The 19,209-nt window shown below is 42.0% G+C and overlaps 1 protein-coding gene across 2 annotated transcripts in view; it reads right to left on the bottom strand.

Annotated features, from left to right (window-relative positions):
* BASP1 (brain abundant membrane attached signal protein 1) overlaps positions 1–19,162 on the bottom strand; it is a 48,382-nt gene extending 29,220 nt beyond the window's left edge. Inside the window, exon 1 of one of the 2 annotated variants that reach the window (XM_019739659.3) lies at positions 18,969–19,162. The gene's annotated coding sequence lies outside the window, so the exon portion shown is untranslated. Of the gene's footprint in view, positions 1–18,233; positions 18,460–18,968 lie in introns of those variants that run through there. The other variant, XM_019739658.3, reaches the window with a different exon arrangement.
* Between the last annotated feature and the right edge of the window lie 47 nt (positions 19,163–19,209).

Here is a 19,209-nt window from a genome sequence, read left to right as displayed (position 1 = left end):
CTGCTCAACTTTTAGATATTAGGGTCTATGAGGACTTTAATAAAAATCTCTAATTCCTATTATTAAGACATTTCTGTTTTTATAAAACAATAAATGAAAACTAAACTCTGAGCACATGCTCTCAGGATGTATTCAGTAGCCATTTAACTCTTTAGGAGAGAACATTGACAGAAAGCCAACACTCTAATTCTCATTTATCAACCAGGAAACTAGGTTTCTAAATCGTTTGTCCAAGATCCCTACAAATGTATACATTCTTTTAAAGACATGTAAGAATAAATCATTTTTGCTTTTCTCCTCCAAGGTAGAATAATCTAGAAGATGTGTTCATTGATTCATATCGAGCAATTACTGTGGGCTACCTACTGCCTGAAGTTCTAGGAGAAACGACAGCCAAGCAGAGAGGACTCCTATGTCCAAGGCATTTCCCTGTGGGGTTGAGAAGTAATCAGTTGTCAATCAGTCATTACAGATGACAGGTCGTACAAATCAGACTAGAAGGTGAAGGCTAGAGGAATGATAAGAGATTGGTTAACAATCTTTCCAAGTGTGTTGAGAGACTTCAATTAAAAAAAAAAAGTCATTTTCAAGCATCACAGCTACCTCTGTAAGCGATTTGCAATTCAGGAGTCAAGAGAAACCATCACTTTACGGCAAAAAAGGACGAGATACGTAGGGAAATCCTATGACACAACATTAACAGCAAAATGATCTGTCAACTTTAGCACTGCATACTTACCCCAAAGAAACTCTGGAATTAACATCTTCCAAAGTAGCTTTTATCAAAATAAAGTGTTTTCTTTGTATAAGACACTCTCTTTCGTCATATGTCACATGCAATTTCAGAGTCATTTCCGGGCACCCTCAACTTGTGTTCCTAGAGATGTCTCTGGAACAAAAAGCCCCACCACTCATTCCTTGGATTCAAGAAGTGACTTCCCTAGAATAAAGATTTAAAGAATCCTGCAAACCACTGTGCACTTTTCTTGGAATCTTGAAGTCAGAAAAACAGCAATTCTTCTTGTTTCTCAAGCTGACTAGCCTGTCCGATGGCAGTGAGGCTGGCAGGAGGGAGTAACTGCGGGGACGCTGCCCCACATGGTTCTTAAGTTACTGTAAGGAAGTGCTGCTCGTGATCAAAGGATATTCTTACTGTGTTTTAAGAACTAACTATTCTTGGAAGGCTTTTCCTTCCATTTATAATCCCAAAGTACTTTGGTTTTCATGGAAATTTAAGATATGCAAATATCTTTTCTATCTAGTGATTAAGACATTAGAATTAAATGAAATCAATCCTGACTTTCACAGTCTCAAAAGTGATAGTCACATAAAATTCTTTAAATAACGGCCTGTTGAACTTGGAATATCTCACATGGCTTAGTTAAGTGCAAGAGGTGGCTCTGACAGCAGAGTAGGGAAAGGACAGAGGTAACGATTGATCCAAGTAGTTAATTTAATGACTCTCCACTAGTTAGTATCTCTAGCCCTGTTCTTTACAGACTAACACTTGTCTCGTTGTAATTACTGGCGTTCTTGTTTGCCTTCACTGACTGTAAGCTCCTTAAAAGGAAGGAAACAAGTCTTCGCATCTCCAGCTCATCCAATAAACAAACATTAATTGTGCAATATTTTAATGTGGTTTGTATTTCCCCACAATGCATTTAACAGAGTAGAAAAACCCCACAGTGTTTGCTCATTTGAACTGTTTTTAAAAAGCGTAGTCTTAGAAATAATGCTTACAAAAGCCACTAATCTTTAAATAAAGAATGAATTCATCACAAAAGCAATATTTGTACCTTTTATAACTATATAAACTTTTTTTTACTTATGACTTCAAATGAATAAGTGTACATCATGTGTGTCCAACCCAATAACAAATTTATAGAGCAGAAATAGAATAACCGTCACACAACTAAAGGGAGGTGAAATACGTCCCCACAATTCCCAAAGACTGAGGCCCATGTAGATTATCTCCTGGAGCTGAGATGTCAGAATCTAAACATCTACACCACTCATGCCACGCAGCCACAGCAACTTTTCTGCTTATATTCCCCATTTTTGAAGCCATAATGACACTTTCATCCTAGCAAGTCACATCAGAGGGTTTGGACATACATATCAAAATGTGTATCAGTCATCCAGTTACTCATTTGTGTCACAAAGTGCTGCTCAACCATTGATACCAACCATGTCATTCCAGCTAATTATGTATCCCAAGTACACCATCTACAACCTGGGCCAAGCCTTCAAAACAAAACATGAAGTTTGAAATGGCGAGTTAGGGATGCGTAATACATAAGATAAAAACAAAAAAATTTAAGTTACAAAGAGCTATCACTGTCCTTTCTATTCTGCCACTCAAATTAAATTAAACTGACATGACCTTCTGGAGTAGATGGCCCTCGCTGTGCTTTTTCTTGTCCTGATAGCTGGCTCCTTTAGATCCATATGGAAGTGCTATCCTGTATGTTGGGGGGGAGAGGCAGCAAGGAAAGGACAGGGAGCAAAAGGGGTCAAAGCTGCAGCAATGCCACTGGCTAATTCATAAACTGAATTCATTTCAAATGAGACCATTTTGAGACACGGTACTGATTCAACAATAAAAGTAGCAAGTGTTTATGGTACAAATTATGTAGATGGTATGAGAACGTCTTATGCCCCAACTCAGCTCACAGAGGTAGACAGTTAAGACCCTGCAATCACAACTATAACTATACTTTCAACATGTGAAAAAGCCTACTAAAATATATCCAGAAATGTTTTAGAATGAATAAGTTGTATCATCAGATTAGACTTACTTACTGGAACCCTGTGTTATTATTTCTTAACTACAGGTTACTTTGGAAATCAATTTCATATCATTGTAAAAACAACTACTTGTTTTAGAATAAGAATTTCATCGATAAGAATTGGCTTTAGAAAACTAGACAAATCAGGGTTCTGTGAACGATCTCAGGGTTAACTATCTTCTAATGTCTTCAAGTCTCCATTAACTCAAATTATCTCTGATAATCTTAGTTCAAACTAAGGCCAATGACACCCAGGAGTGAGACCATGAAAACTGAATACAGACCATCAGGGAGCACTTGGAAACATGGAGGGCAGGGAGCAAATCACAAATGTTGTCTTAATTGTGTTCCTCCCCCTGCCACCCCTCTCCTCCCCTACACCCTCCCAAAGAAAACACTGGGATGTTTGCGAAAGATTCATTACAAACTGGTTCCTGGATGTGAAAATAAAGCAAAGGACAACATTCTGACATGTGACTTATTTGTACAGCACAGAGTCAAGGGCCATGAAACATGCCCTTCTGTGCCCTCAGCCAGCTACTGAAAACCACAGGTTCTGTGGGAGAAACGGACATCCAGACATGCATGAAGCAAGGTCCTGGGCTGGAGTAACTCACAATTTAGAGTTAAGTGGTCACAGCACAAAACCAGGGCTAGATCCTATTTACTTTGTTAGGTTTACAATAAACCAATGTGTAAATAAAGATTTAAAGCCACAAGCTCGTCTGGGGGTCCATGCACACAACTTCACAAAGGCTTACAAAATGCTGCTCTGTAACGACCATTCTGGAGAAAACTGTCATATTCAATGTTTTGGGAGAAGGGATGAAGAATGCAAGGACAGTCATCCCAGCTTTCAGTCCCTGTGGTTTACTTCCAAAGATTCCATAGTGTCATCCTATTTGTTCCCCAAAAACAATATACAATTTTATTCTTCCTTTGAGAATGCCTTGGAAGGAAGCTTACTTAGATGCACCAGCCGTTAGTACTAATTACTCGTAATGTCTCAGGGATTTAGAACAATTACTACCAAGGTTACTGCCTGGAAACAGAATAATTACACTAATTGGAGTTCATCAGATATTCATCTTCATCGTTAGCACCACTGATAAGGTGAAATTTACTGTCCATAAATGGAAGTCACCTCAGCTGCCAAAGGTGACTTTCAAGACACGTGCCCTCCATGACTATAATGTACAGTAGGCAACCTTTGGCACTGAACAAATGTGGAGGGCTTAGTATGTACCAGAACTGTTAAGGGTCAACAAAACGGATACATCCCTGCCTCCTGGGTCATTTCATCAAGAGACATTAAATAATCACATCAATTTTTAATACATGCAGAGACGAAAATGGCAAGTGCTACAAGAAGTGTGGGGACAGTCAGGAAAGGCGTGTCTGAGAAAGTGGCACGTAAGCTGAGGAATATTTGGACAGTGAGAAAAAGAATATTCCAGACAGAAGGAACAGTAGGAAAGAGCTTGGAGCACTGGGGAGAACTGAAAGGTGGGTCATGTGGCTGGAGAACAGAGAGTAGGTGAGTGTGAGGGTGAAAGCAGGCTGAAGAGGAAAACAGAAGGTGACTGCAGGAACTTGCAGATCAGCGAAGGATTCTGGTATTTTAGTCTAAGTGTACCTGAAAGTCCTGCTATAAAGCCTTAGGCACAGGAATGCACAGATTTAGAAGAGTACTAGGGCAATAACCAAAGACAGGGCTGGAAGCTTCGACGAGGTTCATGGCTTAGAGCAGTGAATGAAGGGAAGCAGTTTGCTGCCCCACAATATGCCTCTTTGGGGATGTTGGTTATTTGGGGCTGGTTAATTTTAAGAAACCTCAGACACGGGAGAAGCTCTGAAAACCAAGTAGAAGTTATCCTTTGTAAAAGGATATTTACATTTGTGAGGGCAATCTCCGTTTGTGAAGAATTAGCTTATCTTGAGTAAATTAAGATAGAGGGATCACCCTCTCCGTACCTGGAAGAGAGGGTAACTCTAAATCTCTAGAAATCCTTGGCAACGGAGAAGGCATGGACTTAAATCTGAGTAACAATTACCTGTGCTTTTCTTGGTCACCTCCCATAACTGACTCTCCACTCACTGCTTTTGTCTTTAGCTGAAGGTGGTATTTAAGGTGATGGCTTCTGCCATGTTGGCAAGTTTCTCAGTGTTCCTGGGTCTCTCCCATGTGTACATGAGATATACGTGTTATTAAACTTTAATTTTAATCTGTCTCGAGTCAATTTGATTGTTCGACCAGCCAAAAGAATCTTGAAAGATAGAGGGAAATATTTTCTCCCCAACAAGGGAAATGGACGGATGTGTGAGATAATTACAAGGTACAGTCTATACAGCTTTGTTACCAGGAAGAGGCCAGCTTTCTGGAATGAACGGAAGTTGCTACTGACCAAGAAAGTGAGCACGAAAAGAGGACCATGGACATTGGCTTGAAAAGAGATGCTGTAGAAATTAGAGATAAAACATTAACTCACATCACGTTACATGCAAAAAATATAGCACTGAATTTTTCTTTTCTTTTTTTAATGAAAGATATTAAACAGCACCAACTTTCAATTGTTGTAGGGCCAGTAGTTTATCTGGTCAAATTGAATTGTTATATTCAATTAAACTGTGGATTAATGAGGTAGTGTTTTTCGGGCCATAGTTCACAGTGTTACATGACTTGAAATTTGAAACAGAAAGCAATGATTGCATCACTTGAGAGGGCACCCTCAAAAGTTGTAAATTGCTTTTTTAAAGAGTCTTTCAAAACTGTTGAATGTAGACATACCCACATCCGCATTTGCTGAGAATGCCCCTCAAAGAATCCCTTAAGTATCACTATTTGTTTTATTGCTTGGAAAGGCCCAAAAATCCATTAGCCTTCACTTTTGTAGTCAAAGACTTCAAGACTTCGTATGATTCCTGACACTTCTTACTTCCTGCTCCCCAGTGTCCCATTGTGTAGAAACCTAGCAAAACTCCAGCCATGCTCCCCACACTTGCAGTTGTTAAAGCCTCTATCTTTTAATGCCTTCAAGTCTCCACCCAATAAAACTTGCCCCACAGTAATATTTGGTATGGAGAATCCCTACCAATAAGCAGGGATACCAGAATAGGATTTTTAAACTGGCCTGCACTTCTGGTCAATTCTTCCATCCAGAATAGGAAGGGTCTTTACCATTGTCACTTGGTTGGAGATTTTTAAATGGGTTACCTCGGAATAACTCTATTTTAATTCACTCAAGACAAGCTAACTCTTTACACTGGATGCACTAGGTAAATTCTTTTCTTTTATTCACTCTCTTGTAATACTTGAGTATATAAATAACCTAATGGAAAAGCTTTCAGGCAGAGGAAAAACAGGATAATATACAATATAGTCCTAGAATGAAAAATAGGTTTCACTATGTGTTAATGCGTATTGATTGGTTGAGGATCCTGAGGCCTCTTTCATGTACGCATTCATCACGTGCACAGCAGAGGGAATGGCATCTGCACACACTATGCCACCCCCAGGACAATGGGGCCACAGAAACATAGCTTTGAATCCCACACCAGCCTCTACCTTTTCTAGCACTGTGAACCTTCAGGAAATTAACTTCTCTGTATCTCATGTGTCAGATGAGGACACGTGTCCTGGTCCCACATGGGCCAGTGAGGATTACACCAGGGGCTCAAGTACTTCTGAGTCTCCCCGCTCCCTTCTTGAGGGCAGGAACAAATGAAGCAGCGTTTTGCACAGGAGTTTCAAATTGTTCTTCACGGTAAATAAACCACCTTTCTTGGCCTGCAACAGGAGTTGTTATCAGCTGAGTTATATCACCCCAAAGTTCATCTGTTGAAGCCCTAAGCTCCAGGACCTCAACTTGTGGCTGCATTTGGAGAGAGGGCCTTGAAAGAGATGATTAAGTTAAAACGAGGCCATTGGGGTGAGCCTTAATCCAACAGCATGGGTGTCCATACACAAAAGAGATTAGGACACACCAAATGTAGCAGGAATGCAAGCACACAGAAGCAAGACGACGGGAGGACAGAGCAAGATGGCAGCCATCTGCAAGCCAAGGAGAGACCTCAGAAGAAATCGAATCTATCAACACATTGATTTTGGACATCTAGCTTCCATAACTATGAGAAAATCAATGTCTGTTGTCTAAGCCACCCAGGCTGTGGCATTTTGCTATGGCAGACAGAGCAGGAACAAAGCGCAGTGTCTTCCACCACTTCCATGGCTCACCCCCTCTACCCCGTCCCTTCCTCTTCTCATATCACAGTCACCTGCGGCTCCTTTCCGCCCATGCAAACAGTAGGAGGAGGGAGCAGTCGGGGTCAGAAACAAGAAGTAATGAACTGCTGATCCAGAACAATGTAACTTTGCTTCCTGTATTGTACTTACCAGAAACCCTGCCCACACAGGGGGAATAGGTCATTCCGGGGACTAGAGAGGAATGGTGTTCAGCTCTCTCCATCTAGAAACATGGCTGCAACATTACCATGCTGAACTTCCCTCTAGAACAGCTATTTCCTCATCAGAAAGAAGGGTGTTTTTTAAAACCTCAATATTTAGTTAAGAAATGCTGTTGCTCACAAATGCCTCTCCCTCTGTCTCGTTTGGACTGTTTAATCAGGTAGGAAGGTAGTTAAATGTGTTATCAGAATCCAGTTTAAATGGAAATGCATCCCCGGCCAATTAAACCTCACACTAACCACAGCGCATATCAGTGCTCTGAAACATTCGTTCTCTTAGAAATGTCCTCTACCAAGTAAACTATGCAAACAATTGCCAACATGTCAGGACCTGCTGGTTTGCTACGCTGCATGCTGGTAATGTTAACAACTGTCTAAATACCACAGGAGTTTAGGTTTGGGTTTTGGTTTTTAGATCTATCTCCCCCAGTTCACATCCTCTTCCAACAGGAATCATACCCAGCTCAAAACTGGCGTGAGTTTTTTTCACTCCCCTTAGAAATAGCAGTAACTTTTTTTTTTTTTTTTTTTTTGCAGTATGACATAATTCTGGACTGCTATGCCCTTTGTCTCATATGTTTGGCTATCTCACTACAGAAATGACAATGGATGCTCCTGTGGTAGTTAGTATGCATAGCCAATGGGATCAATATAAGAAAGAGACCCACAAGTAGGGTCTACTGGTCTAAAGAAGGCAAGTGAAAGGGGTAGCATGAACACAGTTGTGCTAATTTGCCAGCTGCTCCCTCTAATCACCATTTCTTCTCCCCTTAACGTTGTAGTACTTGTTGCTGGAAGCAAGGAGATAGCCAAAAAATGTGTTACTGTTGACAGCATTAAAGTTTAAAGTACAACAAAGTGATATTTTTTAAGCAGAAAGGACTAACGAAGATAGTTATATGGGTGAGGGGGAGAGATGTGAAGACTGCTGACATTTAAATTCATTTTTTTGTTAAACTCACTTTTCTGTTGTATTCTCTGCACTCAGAGTTTGTAGTAAATTAAACCTAATATCTTAGAAATATTAATAGAATGGCTTACCCATTGAGAGCGCATTGCATTTGAAACTACAAGTCTTACCTTAGTGAAATCATGTGTTATAATTCCATTGTGTAGTTACTTCTCGCTGCATTGTGGCCCGTTGAGGTCTCCTAGGACAACCGCTCACCCAGGAAACTTTAGCACAGCTGAAATCAAAGCTAAGCTTTCTGGATGGTGGAAACAAAACCAGTTTGAACAGAAAGGGCAGAGGTGAATGGAGTGAGCTATTAATGTTTGTGTCTCTTACACCAGTGAAACCTTCAATGACACTTTTCATTCGTCAACCATTGGACTGCATGAGGTAGAAGAATCACCTCCAGATGTGAGTCACATGAAGAAACATACACCTGGGAAACCATTATCAATCTTGTCTTAACAACCTTTGGGAGAGTATTGGGAGAAATACTTGTTGCTATTTGGAAACCAAACACTGAAAGTTCTAGAATCAGGTTTCTAAAGTCCACCTGGGTGAGCCCTGGGAATTCAAAGCCTGAGGTGTCTACAAAAGAGCACCAGGGCTACTGAGGAAATGCTCTTGCCACAGGAAACCTCCTGTCAACAGGGTGGTCACCAAGGCTGGGTGATCACAAGAAGACCCAGCAACTACCTGTCACCACAATTGTTAACTGAGATCCTTTCTTCTTTCCTTAGGAAAATAAGTCCTTCAGAGAATATTCCAGAACACCTAGTTTAACCATACAATGTATATAGCAAATACTCAAGTGGTCACATAACCTCACCCTACCTTCTTGATGAAATGCAGGATAAAGGAAGGGAGAAAGTCACCTCTAATCTCCTGTAAATCACCAATTTCTCTAGATTTTCCTTTTCCCCAATCATCTTAAATATGACTAAGGCAAATACAGAAGCTGTTTATCCTCTATTGAAACAGCTAAGAACATTTGTAAAGGTCAAAGACAGCAAATATACCCTTCCAGTTTCCAAGACAAGCTCAGAGAAGCTTAAGACAGTACTTTGCAAAGACTCAACAATTCTGAGAACCTTCTTATATGCACCCTGAAGAAACAGGGATGTCCTCACAGCTACTAGATGGTTGCTGATGTTTCCCTTTTCTTTTTTTAAGAGGAGTAAAGATTTTTATTAAAGCGAAAGTACAGCTCTCTTGTGAGAGGGGATACCCGAAATTGGAACGCCCCTGTTTTCCCTTTTGATATACCATTTCCCTAATTAGATCTTGTCACAATTAAACTTAGCTATTATATTAGCCTAGGTGGTCATGGTGTTTTGAAGGGCTGTCAACGGGTAAATGATAGGAGTCTTCAAAATCACTTTGCCAAGCAATCCAGGAAACTTATTTAGAATGTTCAACCAGGAAAAAATATTCTCTCACATCTATTTCTTTATAAACTTTAAAAAGAGGTTCTGATTTGGGCTTATTTTAGGGAGATATCCTTTTCTGAACCTGCAAAACTATAATAATTAACAGCATTATAGAAACGGAAGTCACATGTTTATTGCAGATTCCCTGGGGGGGGGGGGGAATGTAAATTCATTAAAACTTATTCTCCACTATTAAAATGTCTAAATAGATCATTTTAAATATGAAATTAAAATTGTGTCTCATCTACGACTGTCACAGTTTCACCAAATACAAGTGTAAACAGTTAACACTGTTAAAATCAGTTTCAAACATCTGAATGTTAAGTTTTGCAAAGTGTTTTAACAACTTGTACCTAAGTTCCATATTTTAATGACAACTTCAGCAACTTAGAGCTCTTTTGAATCCTCTAAACTGGCCCAAATACTGTAAATGATAATCCTAAAGAAAAGAGATTGAACCTCATGTTTCATGCAGCTCTCAAACCAATAAGCCAGACAGATAACGCTAGTAATCCATATAAAAGCTCAAGTCCATCCATCACCTCTCCACAATACTGCATGCTGGATTTTCCAGGAGTTTCCTGAGCATTTCTAGGGCACAATGCCCAATTGTTCCACTCACTCCATAGCCCCCAAATTAGTCTAAAACCAACTGACTTTCTTTTCAAATGTGTAACTTCTACCCACAGCCCCCCAACTTTGTACCACTGTTCGTTTTAGGAGGAAAACAAAGATGACACTAAAATTTAGTTTTATGAGTATTGTAGTACATGCCACAAATTCTTTGGCTTGTGGAGGAAATCATGTGCCTATAATGTAAGAAGCAGAGAGATAAGCCGAGGCGGGAATGGCACATAGGTAAAGCAGTAACAGGTAGCACCTGGAGACAGGGGACACAGCAGCGTGTGAAAGGCAGAAGATGGAACAGAGGGTAGCAGGGAGGGACACAAAATCAGATTTGGATTTTCAAAAAAATGGTAGGACTTTTTTTTTTTTTTTTGAAGTAGCAGACAGTGAGTAAAAGTTTGACTCAATTACACAGAAGGGAGGGACACGTAGGAGGAAGCTTTATTGGGAAATCACCTGGGTTTCCACTCAGCCAGCTAATGGGACCTTGAGCAAGCGGAGAATTTTCCTAAAAATCCTTTTGAGCTCCAAAATACATGTTTTAGTCATGAGCTTTCGAACCTTTTGTTATGCTGACACAAGTATTTACAAGGACTCAGGTTGTAGTTCGGATAGTATTTAAAACAGCCACGAGTTTTTTTGTGACTCCTGCATGGAAGCAGAATGAAAACTGGTTAACAGGACTTGGTTCAGTTCTATCAGGCAACCCTAACTATACAGCTGGAGGGGGCGCTGACTAGTATCTGATTAGTATCTGAAAGTAGAATTACAGGTAAGGTATCTGAGTTAACTACCTCCTCCACCTGTGAAGTATAATGAGGAAAGAGAAGGTGGCCAACCAAACCCACCAAATTCATCCACCGTCCTTTTAAGAGCGGCCATCATCAGCATACTAGAAAAGGCGTGACTCGAGGATACTAGTCCATGGTCACTATGACAAGGAGCACTTCTAATCTATGTCACTTAATGTATTTACTGATTAAATGTGTATTCCATGCAGCTCTTCTGTGATACATCATGTTTCATTGAAGAACTTAGTATGGGTCTCTCTACATCACTATTGAAGGTGTTAGTATGTTAGAAGGTTATCCATTTTTATCCTCCAGTCTCCATGCCGCATAAGGTAAAATGGCCAAGGCGAGTGGGAAGCCCAGTGTACGCAGCACTGTGGAGGGGAGGGACCATCAGACATACGCTTGAATTCTATCACTTTCTAGTAGCTCTAGAATCTTATGCCCATTATTTAATGCTGTTTTTCATCTGTTCACAGGTAAAATGCATCTAATAATTTGCTTGAGAGAATAAAATTCGAGCATATAACATACAATAAATAGTCAACAAATGTCCAGTTCCATCCCTTAACTGTTCCAGATTAAAAAAAAAAAAAAAAAAAAAAAAAAAAAACCACCTCTGTGCTGGAGGAAAGTTTTTAAAAAAGATACAACTACCATATCCAAAACCTCTTGCCTACAGTGAATAACTGACAAAGTAAAATAATCTCCCTCCTAATCCATACGATTCAAAACATGCTTAAATAAACTATTAAAAAATGATTTAACCAAAATGATAATGACTTTAACCTTCACTCAATAGCAAAAACCGGGTGTCCAGAAGGCCAAAAACCAATCACCTGGGCAGAATTAATGGCCTGACAGGTTGGAACTGATTGGAGGATGTACCCATCCCAAATATCTGGAATTCCCAAGCACTTTTTTGTTTCTAAGGACACAGTGACTAAGGTCTCCATGCGGATAATTACTTTCAAAGATTTTTGTCAACAGATGACAACACCTTTACATTCCTGCATAATACAAGCATCAGTTTTATTCCTGGAATGGGGGTGACAGCAACTTGGGAAAGGGGAAAGGGAATATACCATGTGCGTCCTTGGAATTTGAAGCATCTCAGTTGGTTTATATCAATCTTAGTACTACTAATGAGACACTCCTTTCAAATGCTAATGCTACACCTTGATTGGGGACACAACAAAGCCAACCGAGTTCTTCAGGAATCTGAATGCATTATATCTATCCCCAAGGTCATACAATGAGCCTTTCTCTGAAGGTCTTTAATTTTCCGGTACTTTCACTTTTTTTTTCATTTTAACAGCAATTCAGTAAGGAGGCTGGGGTTGTCTTCACCTACCCACTTTAGACTTTTGAAACTAGGACAAGTGTTCTGGCAACAAATTCAAGGTGTCATAGCTACACCTGGAGGATTTTTCTAAACCACAAACTTCAATATCCTACGAACTACTCTTCAAGGCACCACCATGACCAGTCTGGCAATCTGACCTCTCTGAAATAAGCATATGAACAGCTACAGACTTAGAGGATGAAGTAAAGAAAGCTGGGCCTCTCACCACTTTACGGTGAATGTGCTAAGTAAAGGTGCAAAGAATATTTATGAGGCATTGTCCTAAGGGCTGGAGGATTTTACTTAATGCATATAATAACTCTGTATTGTAACCTCCATTTTACTAATGGGGTTTGAAGCACAGAGAAGGTAAGTAATTGGCCAAAATTCACACAGCTAGAAAATGGCTGAGACAAGATTCTTGACCCAGTGAATCTGGCTCCAGAGTCCAATTCCACCTCACCTCGCCTTCCTAACCAGCATTCTAAATACCACACTCCCTCACAAGGTACAATGGCTGAAATATACATTTCACAGAGAAGTCCAAAAAACAAACCCATGAAGCCCAGCCCTTCCTCCCTCAACCAAAATGAACAACCACAACAAAAAAAATCAATTCAAAAACAAGGTCATAAAATATTTAAGTGATAAGGGGGAAATACTGTGTAAACGCGTTGCTCTCCCCACTGCACACCATTTTCCTATATTATCTTGAAATGTTTCCTTATGCCTTGTACCCGCTGTGCTTGCAGATGGTTTCTATTTCTCAATCTCTGAAGCTTTCAGGAATTTATTCCTAGACTTTGAAGCTTGCTCAATGGCAACCTCCCCACACTGATGGCCTTGACTAGTCAAAAAAAATCTGCTTTCCCTGTGTTTGTTCAAAACTCTGTTGCCTGTGGAAAGCTTGATTTTTTTTAAGTTACTTAAATCCTTAGGGTTCAGAAAAAGGAACACACACTCTGAGACACTCTCGGCATCCCCTTTCATCCAATTTCTGACTTCCAGAGGGAAAAACAGAATGCTGTTTAATCACAAGGCTCCTTGGGCTTGCGCCTTCTCAAAACTGCAATTAAACTATTCTGGTAAGAATTTGGCTCTATATGATTGTCTTCTACGTTTCTTAAGGTTCACTGGACAATTTTTCTCATGTGACACTTACCTAGATGTCTGTCTTAATAGCTGTGGAAGGAATGGCGTTTAACAAAAACCTTCCTTTGGCAGGCTGGGAACTTCCGTGGTTTTAAAATCACTCCAGTATTTTTTTCAAAAGAATGTAAATGCCATCTCTTGTGTTACATAAGCAGCCATGGGGAATTCAATGAGGGTGGCCATCCTGGTTTCACTCAATCCACTTTGGGGCAAATTCTCATACAGTATCTCAGAATTTCAAATACATAAATCCATAAGGACAGAAATTAGGAATTATGATATTTGAGCATCTTTGAGAATGAGATATCCAATTTCTGACTAAATATACCCAAAACTCTCAGATCTTGATTATTAGCATGAAACAAAAACACAGCTCAATATGTGGATTTCAGTTAGTGGTGTCAATCACACTCTGTGTGTTGAAATGCAGACTGAGAGGTTCTGGAGCCCCTAAGAGCCAGCATTGTACTTATGTACTTTTTACACATATACGTGGTCCTTATTATAGCCTGAAAGTAGGAATAATTATCCCAGTTTTATAACTGAAGAAAGTGAAATCCAGAGAGGTTTGAAATAATTTGCCCAAAGTCGCCTAGCCAGTGCCTCGGGTTTTTCCAAATCCAGTTTCTTTCCACTATACCCTAGGACACCTCCAAAAAAATCTCCCCAAAACACATCAAGTGTACTCTTTTAAAAAAATCTGACTATTTACAAACTCAAAGTCATTTCCTGATATGTATCCACCATAATTAAGCCAAAGAGTAAAGTTCATGTTGCACTGGGTTATCTTAAGCCTTAAGAGACAGAATAAATGGAAATGATCCAGTAAATTGAGAAAACTTGATAAAATGAAGAAGTTTCCACATCATTTCCCCAAGAACTTCAATTTGTGTATATACACAGGAGTTTTCCTCAGTGGTTACCTGGTTTCTAGTTTATCAGCGAAGACAATCATTAAGATGTTAATCTTTTGATAAAGAAGGCGTAAACCTGAGTAGGTAAAAACTACATATAAGAAAAACAAAAGCCTAAACAAACCAAAGCACTTCTTTCAACAGAACCAGACACCAAAAGCAGTTGTTTTTAACAAATAATAGTTGACAGGGCTTTTGGGGGATATTTTCCAAAACAAAAATTTCCACATATCACAAAAAAAAGACAAAACAATTTTATAAATCCTTTATTTAGATAGCATTGTTTATTATAGCTTTTAATGTTCAGTGGTGCTTAATGTGAGTTTTGAAGCCTATAAATGAACATCTTGATTTAAGATACACAATGCAACCCATTTGTTTTAGGAGTATACTGGTAGAAATCTGAAGTAAACTTCTTAGTAGACTAGCTAGGCTCTCTCCCTTTTATAATACAAACATATTTAGAAAGAAAATGCATTATTTTCCGAAGACCAATAAGAAGCACGTATAAAATATTCTATACCAACTAGTTTACTTTTATGAGTAAAATTTTATTTTATAGCATGATTGCATACATACACATATATGTGTACATATATAAATGGTTTTGGGTTTTGCAATTTTTTACAAAACCGCAACGAAAAACAAAAACATCTATTTTATAGAGATCAAATATCCCCCAAATGTTTAAGTTTTTCAAACTCCACTTATCTTGACCATGGCTTAATGGAATGAAAATGGTTTAAATTGTTCTTAATGTGAATTTTTTAAAAAAACACAAAAACTAAAGAGACAACAAATCATATCTTACACTATAATATGGTTTGTTCTGGTAAATCCAGGAAGATAGACTAAAGTCGCCTCCAAGGACAGGTAGCTAAAGCCCTTTGAGCTGAGCTCTTCCATTGGACATTTTAATTTGAGTGATTAGGGGATGGGGGGAGTTCTCTTCCACATGCCACAACGAAAGCATAAGCATCAGTTAAGGACAAAAATACCACCGTCCATATAGTCACCTTTGATGCATTTTTTCAAAAGGCCCAATTAGCTCCGTTTCTCCACCTGCTAAGTCTTGACAAAAAGCTAGCTAGCTCAAAGAATAAGGTAACTGATCTTTTTTATTCTTATTCCATTTAAAAACTATCATGCTCAAAATCCTAAGACTCATTGAATTGGGAGTATATTGGGATATATTTGTTATTGAATTTGGTCTATATTCCATCCAGCTCACCTCTCCCTCAAAAACACAACCTACAGAAAAAGAAAAAAGAAAAAATACTACACATATCCCTCTAAACCATAATAAAACACTCAACACTAAGGAATAGTGAGGGTACCAGGCAGCTACCGTACCAAGTATAGGCCCTGACATACAAAGTTCAAGTTTTTATTAAAAGGAACAAAAGAGATGATTTCCATTTTCCTGCCACGTGTTGTCCTATCAGGCTGTACCAAGAATACTTAAGTATAAAATTCTTTTAAGCATATGTACCATTGCAAAAACATAATATTTAGCTCCTATTTTATATACGCAATGTCTCCTTTTGGACAGTAAAACAAAGTAGCCCAAGAAGAAATCTACAAAGCTATAATCTGGATAATACATTATTGGAAAGAAAATCAGCTATCAAAGGTATATGCATCATGGCTTCTGTTAGATATAGCAAAAAAAAAAAAAGGAAGCGTGATGAACTTAACCATATTCACCCCAGCAACCCTAACTGCCTTCTTCCTCCCCCAAGAGTGGCTTTCCATCTCCATGGGGTTCGCCTGGATTTCTAATGAAACAATGAGGTAGGAATCAAGAGAAAAATAAAGGAGTTAGGATCCTGACAAGGTAACCATTTTCTCTATTCTGGGTTTTGTAGGCCATCTTGTTCCTATAAACGCCAAGATGTCTCAATTTTTCCCAAGTAGTGACACTAGGGGCAATACCCACTGTCCGTTTGGAGACTAATGTCCCTTAATCAAATGACCAGCAGCAAAAATCTGTCAAACAGTTAATTAATGCAAATTAGGAGAGTCACCATCACTGCAGTGCAATATGTTACTGGAAACAGAACAATGGATAGTACAAGAAAGGAAAATAACAGTGTTCGATTAAAAAATATTTAATTCACAATTTGTCCTCATTATAACGGCAAATCTTATTTTTCATCAATTGAATCACTAAGAAAGCAAAGGATGACAGATGGCCTAATAAAGAAGAAACATACACATGGGATGGGGAGAGAGGACTGTCATTTGCGCCCAAGGGTTTCACGCAACATTTAGGGCAAACGCCTTTGTTCCTCGGCCTCGGAAGAGAGAGTGGGTGGGTGGGTGATGGAGAGATCAGCCCCGGCTGCTCGGCCCTCCACACCCTGCTCTGTGGCGCATGCGCGAGGCCAAGACAAAGGAATAGGTAATTACAGTCCCGATTCATTCATTTTGTCCGCAGTACTGGGGATCTGTTAGCCCTGGCTGTACTCCCGGAGGGAGGGTGGGGAGTGTGGGGTGCTGGTCACACCCCTATAGTAGGAAGACCATCTCGATGCTAGTGTTTCATTTTAATCGGCCACGTATGTGCTACTGGCCTCGCGGGAGACCGAGGTGTGTCAACCATGCTCAAGGTACTAAAAATGCACCCATGTGCGCTGTGCTAATTTCAGCAGGGTGAAAATTACACAAGCAAAGGCTGTCCACGGAGTTTGTTTCAAGGCAGAAATATCTCTGGGGAAGCAGATAAGGAGCCCAGCCAAGCGTTCGATGAATATTCATGAAAAGAATGCGGTTTGTAGCCGCGCATTGTGTGCACGACCGGATCCAGGGATTCTGCAATTTATATTTTTCGGGATGGAAGGGACTGGAACCGCGTGTCAGGTTTCAGCGTTAATGCTTTACTCAAAATCTGCTAAACCTCAAACATTCGCTCACAGCCGGGCTGGGCCGTCAGGGACCGCGCGCTGTCAGGTTCAAACTCACACTCTCCCGGCCAGGACCGCGGGTGTAGGCGCCCAGTGCATTCTCTGAACCGAAGACTCCAAAAACTCAGATGTTCAGAGGTGGCCCGTGGGTTAGTGGGAAGGCAATTCAGCCACGTCCGAGGCTGGCTGTTCCATCAACTCAGAGGTGCTTCTGGAGGCACGTTGTCATGGGAATCTCGCATTCCTTGGCCACCCCAAGCCAAGATTCAGGAGTCCCACGGGTGGAGGAAACCCATTTGCTAATCCAAAAACCACCTCCTTCCTCTGATCAGACCAGATTCCGCGTATTCCCTCTCCCCTAATCCCACCCCACCCCACCCCCACCCCCACCCTCCATCTTCGGCTGCTGCGCCCCTCGCACCAAACGCTTTCTTCCCCGCAGTGGAAGGTTCCGATGACAGATACGCTCCCTTCAGCCCCACAAAACCGTCCCTTTGGGACTCAGTGCACTCAAAGGGCTTCGCATTAGGCAATTTCCTCAACTATCACCTTCTCTCCCGCTTCGCACCCACCCCCAACTCGGTTTATCGAACTCGCCATCCCTCCATCCTCCCCACCCGGCGAGTAGCTGAAGCCACCCACTTCGGGGGCTCCCAATCACCCCAGATCCCAGAAGTGCGACGGAGCCCTGGTGGAAGGACCCCACGCCCGGCGCCGTCTAATCATACCCTGCACTTCCACCCACCCACACCCACCCGGCTGCAGCGCGGAGAGAGAAGGGCGGGCCTGGGGAGCGGGGCGCGGTGCGGTGGAGTAACGGAGGCCCCCGGGGTTGCGGGCGCCCCAGGTCCGCGCCTCCTTACCGGCTCTGGGTGCCTGCGCCGCCCCTAGGTGAACGCGGTGCCGCCGAGGGGCCCGGGTCGCTGGTGTCGTCCGGCCTGGCGTCTGGCCCCTGGAGGAGGCTCTTTCTCCGGCTCGACGGCGGAACCCGGAGCGAGGAGCGACTTGGAGCGCTGCCGCCGCCGCCGTTGCCGCTGCCGCTACTGCCGCGGCGGCTGCAGCCTCTGCTTTCCTGCGCTCGCGCTCCCCCTCCCCTTCCTGCCCAGCGCCCTCCCCCGCCGCGTCCGCCCGCCCAGCCTCCCTCCTCCTGCTACCCCGCCCTCCTCCCTCCCTCTTTCCCCTCCATCCCGGTGCCCCGCCCTCCTCCATCCCTGTGCGCTCCTGACGTCCCTCCCCTCCATTCCAATCCCCCCACCTCCCTTTTCCATCCCTGTGGACCCCCTTCCCCGCCCCTCCATCCCTGTGCCCCTCCTGCTTCTCTTCATCTGCCCTCCATGCGGGTTTCCCACTCGCACCCTCTCTCCCCTGCACTCCTCTGGATTCTGGTGCCCCCCGCCCCTTTTCCCCTCCCCCACCACTCCAGCGCTGCCCTGGGTCTCTCTCTCTCTCTCTCCTCTCGCTCTCGCTCTCTCTATCTCGCTCTCTCTCTCTCTCTCTCTCATAACAAGTACTCGGGCTCTCGCTCAGACTTAAGGGGATGCCTACAAGTGATGAATGACGCCCCCTGCCACCTGCTACCCTCCTCAGCACCCAAATACCTTTCGCTCGCTACTTCCGGCTGAGATTCCTATACGCCCGCAGGCAGTGAGGCTGGGGGTGACCTGGGGGTTCCCCCTTAGCCTCTAAGGACGGATGTCCGAGGGGTTGAGGGTGGCCTCCAAACAACAGGCATGTCCCGGAGGCGCCGGGCGGACGAGGCGCGCTGGCCTGAGCCGGGAAGGCTGCGGCTTCTAACGAGCGCCACCGCTAAGGTCCAGCTGGAGGGGCGGGCGCGACGCC

This window comes from Rhinolophus sinicus, chromosome 3 (assembly GCF_057876585.1).
Source record: "Rhinolophus sinicus isolate RSI-liver-muscle chromosome 3, RSI-T2T, whole genome shotgun sequence".
In the NCBI taxonomy this organism is placed as follows: domain Eukaryota; kingdom Metazoa; phylum Chordata; class Mammalia; order Chiroptera; family Rhinolophidae; genus Rhinolophus; species Rhinolophus sinicus.
This window is presented reverse-complemented; position numbering and strand designations above follow the sequence as displayed.